We start from the raw sequence: 13,635 nt of genomic DNA, 5'->3' as shown, positions 1-13,635 counted from the left end.
GTTACAGTCCGCCTCCCGGACCCGTTACAGTTTGCTCGGGCCATGGAACCCGGTGGCACCCAAGCTCCCTCGCTCTCGGACCTCGGTCTTGAACTGTCCCGTCAGAGGTCCCAACAGGAGGCCATCCTGGGTCACCTGCGGAATGTTAATACTCGCCTGAACACTCTGTCTGATCCACCAACAACCTCCGCCAGTGCCATATCTTGCAATCCGGCGGCTCCGCTGCTCACTAATACTATGGTATCCTACCCCGGACCCCGGCTTTCTGCACCTCCTCGCTTCGGAGGCGACCCCGTCCAGGCTCGGGGCTTCTTGAATCAGTGCACCCTGCATTTTGAACTTTTGTCTTACCAGTTTAACTCCGACCGGGCCAAAATTGCCTTCATCATGTCCCATCTCACCGGGGAGGCCCTGGCCTGGCTGAATCCTCTATGGGAGAGAGGAGACCCCCTGGTGTCCAACTTGCCTGCTTTTCTCACGGCTTTCCGGAAAGTCTTCGACGAACCCAGACGGAAGACCTCATCTGCATCATCGTTGCTACGCCTCCGTCAGGGGAGTCTCACCGTGGGCCAATATGCCATACGGTTCCGTACCCTTGCCTCGGAGCTGGCCTGGGATAACGACGCTCTGGTTTCCGTCTTCTGGGAGGGTCTGTCCGGCCGTATTAAAGATGAACTTGCCGGTCGGGACATTCCTACCACTCTCGATGACTTAATAACTCTTGCCACCCGAATTGACCTACGGTTTCAGGAGCGTGCCAAAGAGGTCACCCGTGAGAGAAGGATTCCACGTTTAGCTCCTACTTTCCAGAAACCCGTCATTCCCTCCATCTCTCCCCAGGTACACTCTCCTGAGCCTATGCAGGTCGACCAGACCAAGATGGTCAAAACCCGTCAGGACTCACGCCGTGCCGAGGGGAGCTGCTTCTACTGTGGCAGTAAGGAGCACCGGATCCGTGCCTGCCCGGAGAGGTCGGGAAACGCCTGTGTCTAGGTTCGCTCAGAGAGGTCCACCTAGACAAGAATAAATCCTCTCCATCCCTGCTGTTGTCAGTTTCGATCATCTACGGGGAGAACCGTTATTTCGAACTAGCCCAACTTGACTCTGGAGCAGCCGGGAACCTTATTTCACAGTCCCTGGTTGAGAAATACCGCATCCCCACCAAACCTCTGGCTGTACCCTTGTCTGTCGCTGCCGTGGATGGGGGCCTCTTACCTCGCCCCATTCAACTCATCACCGAATCCATTACCCTGCAGGTGGGAATGCTGCATTCTGAAAGTATCTCCTTTCATGTTCTGCCTGGACTCTCTCACGCCCTCTTGCTAGGTCTGCCCTGGCTCCAGAGACATGCACCCGTGCTAGACTGGCAAACCGGAGAGGTCCTTCGCTGGGGACAAGACTGTCATAAAACCTGCCTGGTTCCCGTCCATCCCGTCCGTCCCTCTCCTACCCCAGCTAATCTACCTGGACTTCCGATTCCTTATTGGTCTTATGCAGATGTCTTTAATAAAAAGGAGGCAGAGACATTACCACCACATAGACCATACGACTGTCCCATCGATCTGCTACCCGGTACTACTCCTCCCCGTGGGCGTATCTATCCTTTATCCGCTGCTGAGACCCGGTCAATGTCCGAATATATTGAGGAGAATCTGGCCAGAGGATTCATCCGGAAATCTACCTCCCCGGCGGAAGCAGGCTTCTTTTTCGTCAAAAAGAAGGACGGCTCTCTCCGTCCCTGTATAGACTATAGAGGCCTAAACCTGATCACGGTGAAGAATAAGTACCCCCTTCCGCTCATTCCAGAATTATTTGATCGTCTGAGGGGGGCTAGGATCTTCACCAAACTGGACCTTCGTGGGGCGTACAACCTGGTTCGTATTCGTCAGGGGGATGAATGGAAGACGGCATTCAACACCCGGGACGGCCACTATGAATACCTGGTAATGCCCTTTGGTCTCTGTAACGCTCCTGCCGTCTTTCAAGAGTTGGTCAATGACATCTTCCGGGACCTTCTCTACTCCTGCGTAGTGGTGTACCTGGACGACATCTTGGTCTTCTCTCCGGATCTCCAGACTCACCGGAGGGACGTTCGTCAGGTCCTGCTCAGGCTAAGGCAGAACCATCTCTACGCTAAATTTGAGAAGTGCCTCTTTGAGCAGACCTCGCTTCCGTTTCTGGGCTACATTATCTCTCAGACCGGCCTTCAAATGGATCCTGAGAAACTGTCTGCCATCGAGAAATGGCCCCGACCGGAGGGGTTGAAGGCCATTCAGCGTTTCCTGGGCTTCGCCAACTACTACCGCCTCTTCATACCACACTTCTCTTCCCGGACGGCCCCAATTTCTGCGCTCACCCGTAAAGGTACTAATCCCAAAGAGTGGCCACCCGAAGCAGAGGAGGCCTTTCTTTCCCTTAAACAGGCCTTCTCTTCCGCCCCGGTGCTGCATCGCCCAGATGGCAACAAGCAGTTCTTCCTGGAAGTTGACGCCTCCTCCTCTGGAGCCGGAGCGGTACTTACTCAAAAATCATCTTCCGGGAGGATGGTAACTTGTGGCTTCTTCTCTAAACTCTTCTCCTCCTCTGAGCGCAACTATTCCATAGGAGACCGAGAGTTATTGGCCATCAAACTGGCATTGGAGGAGTGGCGTTACCTGCTCGAGGGGGCTCTTCACCCGGTAATAATTTACACTGACCACAAGAACTTGGCTTACCTCCAGCATGCCCAGAGACTTAACCCGCGCCAAGCCCGGTGGTCCTTGTTTTTTGCTCGTTTTGATTTTGTCCTTCATTTTCGCCCGGCTGACAAAAACGTCAAGGCGGATGCCTTGTCTCGATCCTTTCTGGTGTCTGATCTCGAGGAGGATCCGAAACATATCATCGATCCCGCCAGAGTAATGCAGGTGGCTCCCGTGAGTCTAAATCGTCTTCCTCCTGGTAAGACGTTCGTACCAGTACCTGATCGGGAGAAGATTCTACACTGGGGTCATTCGTCTAAACTAGCTTGCCACGCCGGTCAGAAAAAGACCCTCCAGCTTATTACCCGGCACTACTGGTGGCCTAACCTGCACAAGGATGTAATAGACTTTGTTTCTGCCTGTGTGTCCTGCGCCCGCAACAAAGTTCCGAGACACCTGCCGGCCGGCCGCCTCCTACCTCTGCCAGTACCTGCTGCCCCCTGGCAGCATATAGCGATGGACTTCATTACTGATCTGCCCGTCTCTGCCGGTTGTACGGTCATTTGGGTGGTCGCTGACCGCTTCTCCAAGATGGCTCACTTCATTCCACTGCCAGGTCTTCCGTCTGCACCCGAGCTGGCTAAAGACTTTATCCGCCACATCTTCCGTCTTCATGGCCTGCCCCGTCACATCGTGTCGGATCGTGGGGTACAGTTCACTTCCCGTTTCTGGAGAGCCACTTGTAAATTGCTGGACGTCACCCTGGACTTCTCCTCCGCTTATCACCCACAGTCTAATGGTCAAGTGGAGCGGATCAATCAGAACCTGACCAGTTACCTTCGGCACTTCGTTAATGCCCACCATTCTGACTGGGTGGATCTCCTGCCATGGGCCGAATTCTCGTACAACAATCACGAGAGCGAGTCTTCCTCCAAATCCCCGTTTTTTGTAGTCTACGGTCAGCATCCTCGGATCCCGTTTCCCGTCTCCACCTCGGCGGACAATCCGGCTGCGGAATCTCTTGTTAACAAATTTTCCTCCATATGGGAGAGTACCCGGTCCGCACTCCTTCTGTCATCCGAGCGTATGAAAAGACACGCTGACAAAAAACGTCTGGACCCTCCTCAATTCCGCCCTGGGGATAAAGTCTGGCTCTCGTCCAAATATGTCCGGCTCAAGATCCCTTCCTATAAGTTAGGGCCTCGGTTCATTGGCCCACTGGAGGTCATCAGTCAGATCAACCCGGTGGCCTATAAATTGAAACTCCCGGCCAACTTACGGATCCCTAACTCCTTCCATGTGTCTCTCCTCAAACCTGTGGTACTTAACTCTTTTTCCAAGTCTACAGGTACGCCTCCTGCTCCGGTTTCTGCTGAGGACGAGTTTGAGGTAGAGAACATTCTTGCCACCAAAAGGGTAAGAGGAAAGACCTTTTTCCTGGTAGATTGGAAGGGGTTTGGTCCTGAGGAGAGAACGTGGGAGCCCCGGGAGAACATCCATGCCCCTCTCATCCTAGCTAAATTTCTGTCTGGCCTAAAAAAGGGGGGGCCTAAAGGGGGGGGTACTGTAGTGCCGGCGTCCCTGCCCTCTGCTAGGCAGGGACGCTGCTCCTCTCACCGCTCTGCTCCGTGCCCGGCTTCCTCCCCCCGCTCTGCTGTCAGCGCGCGCTCCGTCCCGGCGTCCTCCTCCTGCTCTGCTCTCAGCACGCGCCCCTTCCCGGCCCCTGTGCTTAGGGCGCGCGCGCGCACGCTCCCCTCCTCTTAAAGGGGCCGCGCGCGCCGCCCTAAAGAGTCCCCGGCCAATGGCCGGAGGACTTCATCATATATAAGGCACCTCCTCCAAAATGGAGGTGCCCGAGCAATGTTGTTTGCACCTGTGTCTCACCTGTGCTTCAGCCCTCAGGTCCCGTTGCCAGTTACCTGCCAGTTTCCTGCCAGTTTCCTGCTAGTTACCTGCCAGTACCTGCCAGTTACCTGCCTGATTCCTGCCTGAATACTTGTTACCTGTCTGCCAGTCTGAGGTCCGACGGTCTGCCTTACTACTCCTGTCAGTCTGTCTAAAGGACCAGCCTGCCCGCTCACCTGGGAGCGCATATCAGCTACCTGCCTGCTTGCCTGAGGTCCGACGGTCTGCCTTGCTACTCCGGTCAGTCTGTCTATGGACCAGCTTGCCCGCTCACCTGGGAGCGCTTCTCCGTTATCTGCCTGCTTGCCAGCCCGGAGGCTCCGTTGTCACGTGCTGTGACCACCAGCTACTCCAGACTCTTTCCCGCTCACCTGGGAGCGCATCTCCGTTACCTGCCTGCTTGCCAGCCCGGAGGTCCCGTTGTCACGTGCGGTGACCATCAGCTATTCCAGAGACTCTTGCCCGCTCACCTGGGAGCGCTTCTCCGTTACCTACCTGCCTGCCAGCCCGGAGGTTCCGCCGTCACGTGCCGTGACCACCTGCTATTCCAGAGACTCTCGCTTGCTCACCTGGGAGCACACATCTACCACCTGCCTGCTAGCCTACCCGGAGGCTCTGCCATCACAGGTCGTACCTACCCCTTACCCAGAGACTGCCCTGATCACTTGCCGTAACTCCCTGTCCGTTCACCCAGAGACTGCCACCCGCTCCCTTACAAGGGCCGCCCCCTTGTATAGTAGCTCAGAGGTTCCGCCTCCCGGACCCGTTACAGTCCGCCTCCCGGACCCGTTACAGTCTGCAGGCATTAAATGAAAGAAGTCAGTGTTCCAGCAGAAGGAGACAACGTTTCAGAAAAGGCATTGTAGCAAACCAAAAAAGAAATTTTAAGCGCAGCAGAGTAACCAGCGCACATACCTGTTAGCTCAGGTGAGTTTAAAAGGCTGCTGTTGATAACAAGGGCATTTGCTAAATAGATGGTGTGTGTGCAACAATATACTGAAAGGTCAATTATATTGTGCAGCTTATCTCACCACCTGTAGTTATTTAGGTGAAAGCTCCAAAATGCTTGCCTAATATGTCTGTTTATCCAAAAGGAAGTAAAAAGGGAGAGCTAGAAAGATAGCATTGCATCACATTACATGGCAATGCAATGCACAGTTGCTGAAGTTGAACCAAAATGAGCTTGTAATCTGGCTTCTGCAACTTTGAACATGAAAAATCCAATGAGGAGAAGAAAAGCAAAGCCAAAGAGTCCATCCCCAAATCCGACAAACAAGCAAAATGAACAAAAAACATTGAATTCAATTCTTTCTGATTTTAGAAACTGCATTAAAGAAGGGGTGCACCGGTCCTGGAGATACTGCAATACCAGATCAATGCGTGGAGTGGACAGAGCAAGCTCTTTTTCCATCTCCCTGTTCTAAAAATCCATTTAATATATGGTCCCCAGATAGGGGACGTATCAGATATTAAACTGATAAGAACAGATACTACACTTGATCTTAGCCAAAAGGTCGAGAAGCGATAACCAGAATTGGTTTCAAACTACGGAGCCACCCAAGGATCCTAAAAAGTCCATTTGTGGAGATGAGCTCCTGGACTCCCGTTAAGAAGACATGTTGTCAACCTCTAGATCCCTTACATGCCTGCACTTTTCGGCTTGCTGCTGCTGCAATCCACGCGTTTTAGATCTGCATAACTCCACCTCTTTAAACACAGCACCTTCACCCCCTGCTGTTCCCACCCGCCTCAACACCGTTGGAAGGGAGGAGAACCAATTAAGGCGGGGGGTGGGGTGGAACGAGCAGCTGTCTACCCTTAGCAGGAGGGCTCCTGATTACATACCTCTCCTGCTGCTGCTGCTGCTGGCTGTCCAGCAGCAGACTGAAGGTGGCTGCTGCTGTGCACAGGTATATAAAGGCTCAGAGCCTATTATGACACGCGCAGCCAGCGTTCCATTGCCACATTCCATCTACTGCAGGCAGGATACCTGGCTGGCTGAATGTCGCTGAGAAGCTCACAGAGACCGCCATAAGCAACAGTTTAACAGAATGCCACAGACTAATCAACCAAACTTTTTGGGTTGGGTTCTCTTTTATAGTCTGCAGGCATTAAATGAAAGAAGTCAGTGTTCCAGCAGAAGGAGACAACGTTTCAGAAAAGGCATTGTAGCAAACCAAAAAAGAAATTTTAAGCGCAGCAGAGTAACCAGCGCACATACCTGTTAGCTCAGGTGAGTTTAAAAGGCTGCTGTTGATAACAAGGGCATTTGCTAAATAGATGGTGTGTGTGCAACAATATACTGAAAGGTCAATTATATTGTGCAGCTTATCTCACCACCTGTAGTTATTTAGGTGAAAGCTCCAAAATGCTTGCCTAATATGTCTGTTTATCCAAAAGGAAGTAAAAAGGGAGAGCTAGAAAGATAGCATTGCATCACATTACATGGCAATGCAATGCACAGTTGCTGAAGTTGAACCAAAATGAGCTTGTAATCTGGCTTCTGCAACTTTGAACATGAAAAATCCAATGAGGAGAAGAAAAGCAGAGCCAAAGAGTCCATCCCAAAATCCGACAAACAAGCAAAATGAACAAAAAACATTGAATTCAATTCTTTCTGATTTTAGAAACTGCATTAAAGAAGGGGTGCACCGGTCCTGGAGATACTGCAATACCAGGTCAATGCGTGGAGTGGACAGAGCAAGCTCTTTTTCCATCTCCCTGTTCTAAAAATCCATTTAATATATGGTCCCCAGATAGGGGACGTATCAGATATTAAACTGATAAGAACAGATACTACACTTGATCTTAGCCAAAAGGCCGAGAAGCGATAACCAGAATTGGTTTCAAACTACGGAGCCACCCAAGGATCCTAAAAAGTCCATTTGTGGAGATGAGCTCCTGGACTCCCGTTAAGAAGACATGTTGTCAACCTCTAGATCCCTTACATGCCTGCACTTTTCGGCTTGCTGCTGCTGCAATCCACGCGTTTTAGATCTGCATAACTCCACCTCTTTAAACACAGCACCTTCACCCCCTGCTGTTCCCACCCGCCTCAACACCGTTGGAAGGGAGGAGAACCAATTAAGGCGGGGGGTGGGGTGGAACGAGCAGCTGTCTACCCTTAGCAGGAGGGCTCCTGATTACATACCTCTCCTGCTGCTGCTGCTGCTGGCTGTCCAGCAGCAGACTGAAGGTGGCTGCTGCTGTGCACAGGTATATAAAGGCTCAGAGCCTATTATGACACGCGCAGCCAGCGTTCCATTGCCACATTCCATCTACTGCAGGCAGGATACCTGGCTGGCTGAATGTCGCTGAGAAGCTCACAGAGACCGCCATAAGCAACAGTTTAACAGAATGCCACAGACTAATCAACCAAACTTTTTGGGTTGGGTTCTCTTTTATAGTCTGCAGGCATTAAATGAAAGAAGTCAGTGTTCCAGCTGAAGGAGACAACGTTTCAGAAAAGGCATTGTAGCAAACCAAAAAAGAAATTTTAAGCGCAGCAGAGTAACCAGCGCACATACCTGTTAGCTCAGGTGAGTTTAAAAGGCTGCTGTTGATAACAAGGGCATTTGCTAAATAGATGGTGTGTGTGCAACAATATACTGAAAGGTCAATTATATTGTGCAGCTTATCTCACCACCTGTAGTTATTTAGGTGAAAGCTCCAAAATGCTTGCCTAATATGTCTGTTTATCCAAAAGGAAGTATAAAGGGAGAGCTAGAAAGATAGCATTGCATCACATTACATGGCAATGCAATGCACAGTTGCTGAAGTTGAACCAAAATGAGCTTGTAATCTGGCTTCTGCAACTTTGAACATGAAAAATCCAATGAGGAGAAGAAAAGCAGAGCCAAAGAGTCCATCCCAAAATCCGACAAACAAGCAAAATGAACAAAAAACATTGAATTCAATTCTTTCTGATTTTAGAAACTGCATTAAAGAAGGGGTGCACCGGTCCTGGAGATACTGCAATACCAGGTCAATGCGTGGAGTGGACAGAGCAAGCTCTTTTTCCATCTCCCTGTTCTAAAAATCCATTTAATATATGGTCCCCAGATAGGGGACGTATCAGATATTAAACTGATAAGAACAGATACTACACTTGATCTTAGCCAAAAGGCCGAGAAGCGATAACCAGAATTGGTTTCAAACTACGGAGCCACCCAAGGATCCTAAAAAGTCCATTTGTGGAGATGAGCTCCTGGACTCCCGTTAAGAAGACATGTTGTCAACCTCTAGATCCCTTACATGCCTGCACTTTTCGGCTTGCTGCTGCTGCAATCCACGCGTTTTAGATCTGCATAACTCCACCTCTTTAAACACAGCACCTTCACCCCCTGCTGTTCCCACCCGCCTCAACACCGTTGGAAGGGAGGAGAACCAATTAAGGCGGGGGGTGGGGTGGAACGAGCAGCTGTCTACCCTTAGCAGGAGGGCTCCTGATTACATACCTCTCCTGCTGCTGCTGCTGCTGGCTGTCCAGCAGCAGACTGAAGGTGGCTGCTGCTGTGCACAGGTATATAAAGGCTCAGAGCCTATTATGACACGCGCAGCCAGCGTTCCATTGCCACATTCCATCTACTGCAGGCAGGATACCTGGCTGGCTGAATGTCGCTGAGAAGCTCACAGAGACCGCCATAAGCAACAGTTTAACAGAATGCCACAGACTAATCAACCAAACTTTTTGGGTTGGGTTCTCTTTTATAGTCTGCAGGCATTAAATGAAAGAAGTCAGTGTTCCAGCTGAAGGAGACAACGTTTCAGAAAAGGCATTGTAGCAAACCAAAAAAGAAATTTTAAGCGCAGCAGAGTAACCAGCGCACATACCTGTTAGCTCAGGTGAGTTTAAAAGGCTGCTGTTGATAACAAGGGCATTTGCTAAATAGATGGTGTGTGTGCAACAATATACTGAAAGGTCAATTATATTGTGCAGCTTATCTCACCACCTGTAGTTATTTAGGTGAAAGCTCCAAAATGCTTGCCTAATATGTCTGTTTATCCAAAAGGAAGTATAAAGGGAGAGCTAGAAAGATAGCATTGCATCACATTACATGGCAATGCAATGCACAGTTGCTGAAGTTGAACCAAAATGAGCTTGTAATCTGGCTTCTGCAACTTTGAACATGAAAAATCCAATGAGGAGAAGAAAAGCAGAGCCAAAGAGTCCATCCCAAAATCCGACAAACAAGCAAAATGAACAAAAAACATTGAATTCAATTCTTTCTGATTTTAGAAACTGCATTAAAGAAGGGGTGCACCGGTCCTGGAGATACTGCAATACCAGGTCAATGCGTGGAGTGGACAGAGCAAGCTCTTTTTCCATCTCCCTGTTCTAAAAATCCATTTAATATATGGTCCCCAGATAGGGGACGTATCAGATATTAAACTGATAAGAACAGATACTACACTTGATCTTAGCCAAAAGGCCGAGAAGCGATAACCAGAATTGGTTTCAAACTACGGAGCCACCCAAGGATCCTAAAAAGTCCATTTGTGGAGATGAGCTCCTGGACTCCCGTTAAGAAGACATGTTGTCAACCTCTAGATCCCTTACATGCCTGCACTTTTCGGCTTGCTGCTGCTGCAATCCACGCGTTTTAGATCTGCATAACTCCACCTCTTTAAACACAGCACCTTCACCCCCTGCTGTTCCCACCCGCCTCAACACCGTTGGAAGGGAGGAGAACCAATTAAGGCGGGGGGTGGGGTGGAACGAGCAGCTGTCTACCCTTAGCAGGAGGGCTCCTGATTACATACCTCTCCTGCTGCTGCTGCTGCTGGCTGTCCAGCAGCAGACTGAAGGTGGCTGCTGCTGTGCACAGGTATATAAAGGCTCAGAGCCTATTATGACACGCGCAGCCAGCGTTCCATTGCCACATTCCATCTACTGCAGGCAGGATACCTGGCTGGCTGAATGTCGCTGAGAAGCTCACAGAGACCGCCATAAGCAACAGTTTAACAGAATGCCACAGACTAATCAACCAAACTTTTTGGGTTGGGTTCTCTTTTATAGTCTGCAGGCATTAAATGAAAGAAGTCAGTGTTCCAGCTGAAGGAGACAACGTTTCAGAAAAGGCATTGTAGCAAACCAAAAAAGAAATTTTAAGCGCAGCAGAGTAACCAGCGCACATACCTGTTAGCTCAGGTGAGTTTAAAAGGCTGCTGTTGATAACAAGGGCATTTGCTAAATAGATGGTGTGTGTGCAACAATATACTGAAAGGTCAATTATATTGTGCAGCTTATCTCACCACCTGTAGTTATTTAGGTGAAAGCTCCAAAATGCTTGCCTAATATGTCTGTTTATCCAAAAGGAAGTATAAAGGGAGAGCTAGAAAGATAGCATTGCATCACATTACATGGCAATGCAATGCACAGTTGCTGAAGTTGAACCAAAATGAGCTTGTAATCTGGCTTCTGCAACTTTGAACATGAAAAATCCAATGAGGAGAAGAAAAGCAGAGCCAAAGAGTCCATCCCAAAATCCGACAAACAAGCAAAATGAACAAAAAACATTGAATTCAATTCTTTCTGATTTTAGAAACTGCATTAAAGAAGGGGTGCACCGGTCCTGGAGATACTGCAATACCAGGTCAATGCGTGGAGTGGACAGAGCAAGCTCTTTTTCCATCTCCCTGTTCTAAAAATCCATTTAATATATGGTCCCCAGATAGGGGACGTATCAGATATTAAACTGATAAGAACAGATACTACACTTGATCTTAGCCAAAAGGCCGAGAAGCGATAACCAGAATTGGTTTCAAACTACGGAGCCACCCAAGGATCCTAAAAAGTCCATTTGTGGAGATGAGCTCCTGGACTCCCGTTAAGAAGACATGTTGTCAACCTCTAGATCCCTTACATGCCTGCACTTTTCGGCTTGCTGCTGCTGCAATCCACGCGTTTTAGATCTGCATAACTCCACCTCTTTAAACACAGCACCTTCACCCCCTGCTGTTCCCACCCGCCTCAACACCGTTGGAAGGGAGGAGAACCAATTAAGGCGGGGGGTGGGGTGGAACGAGCAGCTGTCTACCCTTAGCAGGAGGGCTCCTGATTACATACCTCTCCTGCTGCTGCTGCTGCTGGCTGTCCAGCAGCAGACTGAAGGTGGCTGCTGCTGTGCACAGGTATATAAAGGCTCAGAGCCTATTATGACACGCGCAGCCAGCGTTCCATTGCCACATTCCATCTACTGCAGGCAGGATACCTGGCTGGCTGAATGTCGCTGAGAAGCTCACAGAGACCGCCATAAGCAACAGTTTAACAGAATGCCACAGACTAATCAACCAAACTTTTTGGGTTGGGTTCTCTTTTATAGTCTGCAGGCATTAAATGAAAGAAGTCAGTGTTCCAGCAGAAGGAGACAACGTTTCAGAAAAGGCATTGTAGCAAACCAAAAAAGAAATTTTAAGCGCAGCAGAGTAACCAGCGCACATACCTGTTAGCTCAGGTGAGTTTAAAAGGCTGCTGTTGATAACAAGGGCATTTGCTAAATAGATGGTGTGTGTGCAACAATATACTGAAAGGTCAATTATATTGTGCAGCTTATCTCACCACCTGTAGTTATTTAGGTGAAAGCTCCAAAATGCTTGCCTAATATGTCTGTTTATCCAAAAGGAAGTAAAAAGGGAGAGCTAGAAAGATAGCATTGCATCACATTACATGGCAATGCAATGCACAGTTGCTGAAGTTGAACCAAAATGAGCTTGTAATCTGGCTTCTGCAACTTTGAACATGAAAAATCCAATGAGGAGAAGAAAAGCAGAGCCAAAGAGTCCATCCCAAAATCCGACAAACAAGCAAAATGAACAAAAAACATTGAATTCAATTCTTTCTGATTTTAGAAACTGCATTAAAGAAGGGGTGCACCGGTCCTGGAGATACTGCAATACCAGGTCAATGCGTGGAGTGGACAGAGCAAGCTCTTTTTCCATCTCCCTGTTCTAAAAATCCATTTAATATATGGTCCCCAGATAGGGGACGTATCAGATATTAAACTGATAAGAACAGATACTACACTTGATCTTAGCCAAAAGGCCGAGAAGCGATAACCAGAATTGGTTTCAAACTACGGAGCCACCCAAGGATCCTAAAAAGTCCATTTGTGGAGATGAGCTCCTGGACTCCCGTTAAGAAGACATGTTGTCAACCTCTAGATCCCTTACATGCCTGCACTTTTCGGCTTGCTGCTGCTGCAATCCACGCGTTTTAGATCTGCATAACTCCACCTCTTTAAACACAGCACCTTCACCCCCTGCTGTTCCCACCCGCCTCAACACCGTTGGAAGGGAGGAGAACCAATTAAGGCGGGGGGTGGGGTGGAACGAGCAGCTGTCTACCCTTAGCAGGAGGGCTCCTGATTACATACCTCTCCTGCTGCTGCTGCTGCTGGCTGTCCAGCAGCAGACTGAAGGTGGCTGCTGCTGTGCACAGGTATATAAAGGCTCAGAGCCTATTATGACACGCGCAGCCAGCGTTCCATTGCCACATTCCATCTACTGCAGGCAGGATACCTGGCTGGCTGAATGTCGCTGAGAAGCTCACAGAGACCGCCATAAGCAACAGTTTAACAGAATGCCACAGACTAATCAACCAAACTTTTTGGGTTGGGTTCTCTTTTATAGTCTGCAGGCATTAAATGAAAGAAGTCAGTGTTCCAGCAGAAGGAGACAACGTTTCAGAAAAGGCATTGTAGCAAACCAAAAAAGAAATTTTAAGCGCAGCAGAGTAACCAGCGCACATACCTGTTAGCTCAGGTGAGTTTAAAAGGCTGCTGTTGATAACAAGGGCATTTGCTAAATAGATGGTGTGTGTGCAACAATATACTGAAAGGTCAATTATATTGTGCAGCTTATCTCACCACCTGTAGTTATTTAGGTGAAAGCTCCAAAATGCTTGCCTAATATGTCTGTTTATCCAAAAGGAAGTAAAAAGGGAGAGCTAGAAAGATAGCATTGCATCACATTACATGGCAATGCAATGCACAGTTGCTGAAGTTGAACCAAAATGAGCTTGTAATCTGGCTTCTGCAACTTTGAACATGAA

General features: G+C 49.0%; 6 non-coding genes across 6 annotated transcripts; all 6 read right to left on the bottom strand.

Annotated features, from left to right (window-relative positions):
* Positions 1-5,918: 5,918 nt before the first annotated feature.
* LOC141230259 (U2 spliceosomal RNA) lies at positions 5,919-6,109 on the bottom strand. The gene has a single exon (XR_012296811.1). It is a non-coding gene; the product is annotated as a U2 spliceosomal RNA (small nuclear RNA).
* Positions 6,110-7,224: 1,115 nt separating this feature from the next.
* Positions 7,225-7,415, bottom strand: LOC141230668 (U2 spliceosomal RNA). Its single transcript, XR_012297121.1, has one exon. It is a non-coding gene; the product is annotated as a U2 spliceosomal RNA (small nuclear RNA).
* A 1,115-nt stretch (positions 7,416-8,530) lies between these two features.
* Positions 8,531-8,721, bottom strand: LOC141230667 (U2 spliceosomal RNA). The gene has a single exon (XR_012297120.1). It is a non-coding gene; the product is annotated as a U2 spliceosomal RNA (small nuclear RNA).
* Positions 8,722-9,836: 1,115 nt separating this feature from the next.
* On the bottom strand, positions 9,837-10,027 carry LOC141230666 (U2 spliceosomal RNA). Its single transcript, XR_012297119.1, has one exon. It is a non-coding gene; the product is annotated as a U2 spliceosomal RNA (small nuclear RNA).
* Positions 10,028-11,142: 1,115 nt separating this feature from the next.
* On the bottom strand, positions 11,143-11,333 carry LOC141230665 (U2 spliceosomal RNA). The gene has a single exon (XR_012297118.1). It is a non-coding gene; the product is annotated as a U2 spliceosomal RNA (small nuclear RNA).
* A 1,115-nt stretch (positions 11,334-12,448) lies between these two features.
* On the bottom strand, positions 12,449-12,639 carry LOC141230664 (U2 spliceosomal RNA). The gene has a single exon (XR_012297117.1). It is a non-coding gene; the product is annotated as a U2 spliceosomal RNA (small nuclear RNA).
* Between the last annotated feature and the right edge of the window lie 996 nt (positions 12,640-13,635).

Source organism: Phyllobates terribilis, unplaced genomic scaffold, assembly GCF_046119375.1.
Source record: "Phyllobates terribilis strain yellow unplaced genomic scaffold, ASM4611937v1 Scaffold_499__1_contigs__length_1316695, whole genome shotgun sequence".
NCBI classification, from domain to species: domain Eukaryota; kingdom Metazoa; phylum Chordata; class Amphibia; order Anura; family Dendrobatidae; genus Phyllobates; species Phyllobates terribilis.
Note: the sequence above shows the minus strand (reverse complement) of the source record. Positions and strands in the feature narration are given on the sequence as shown.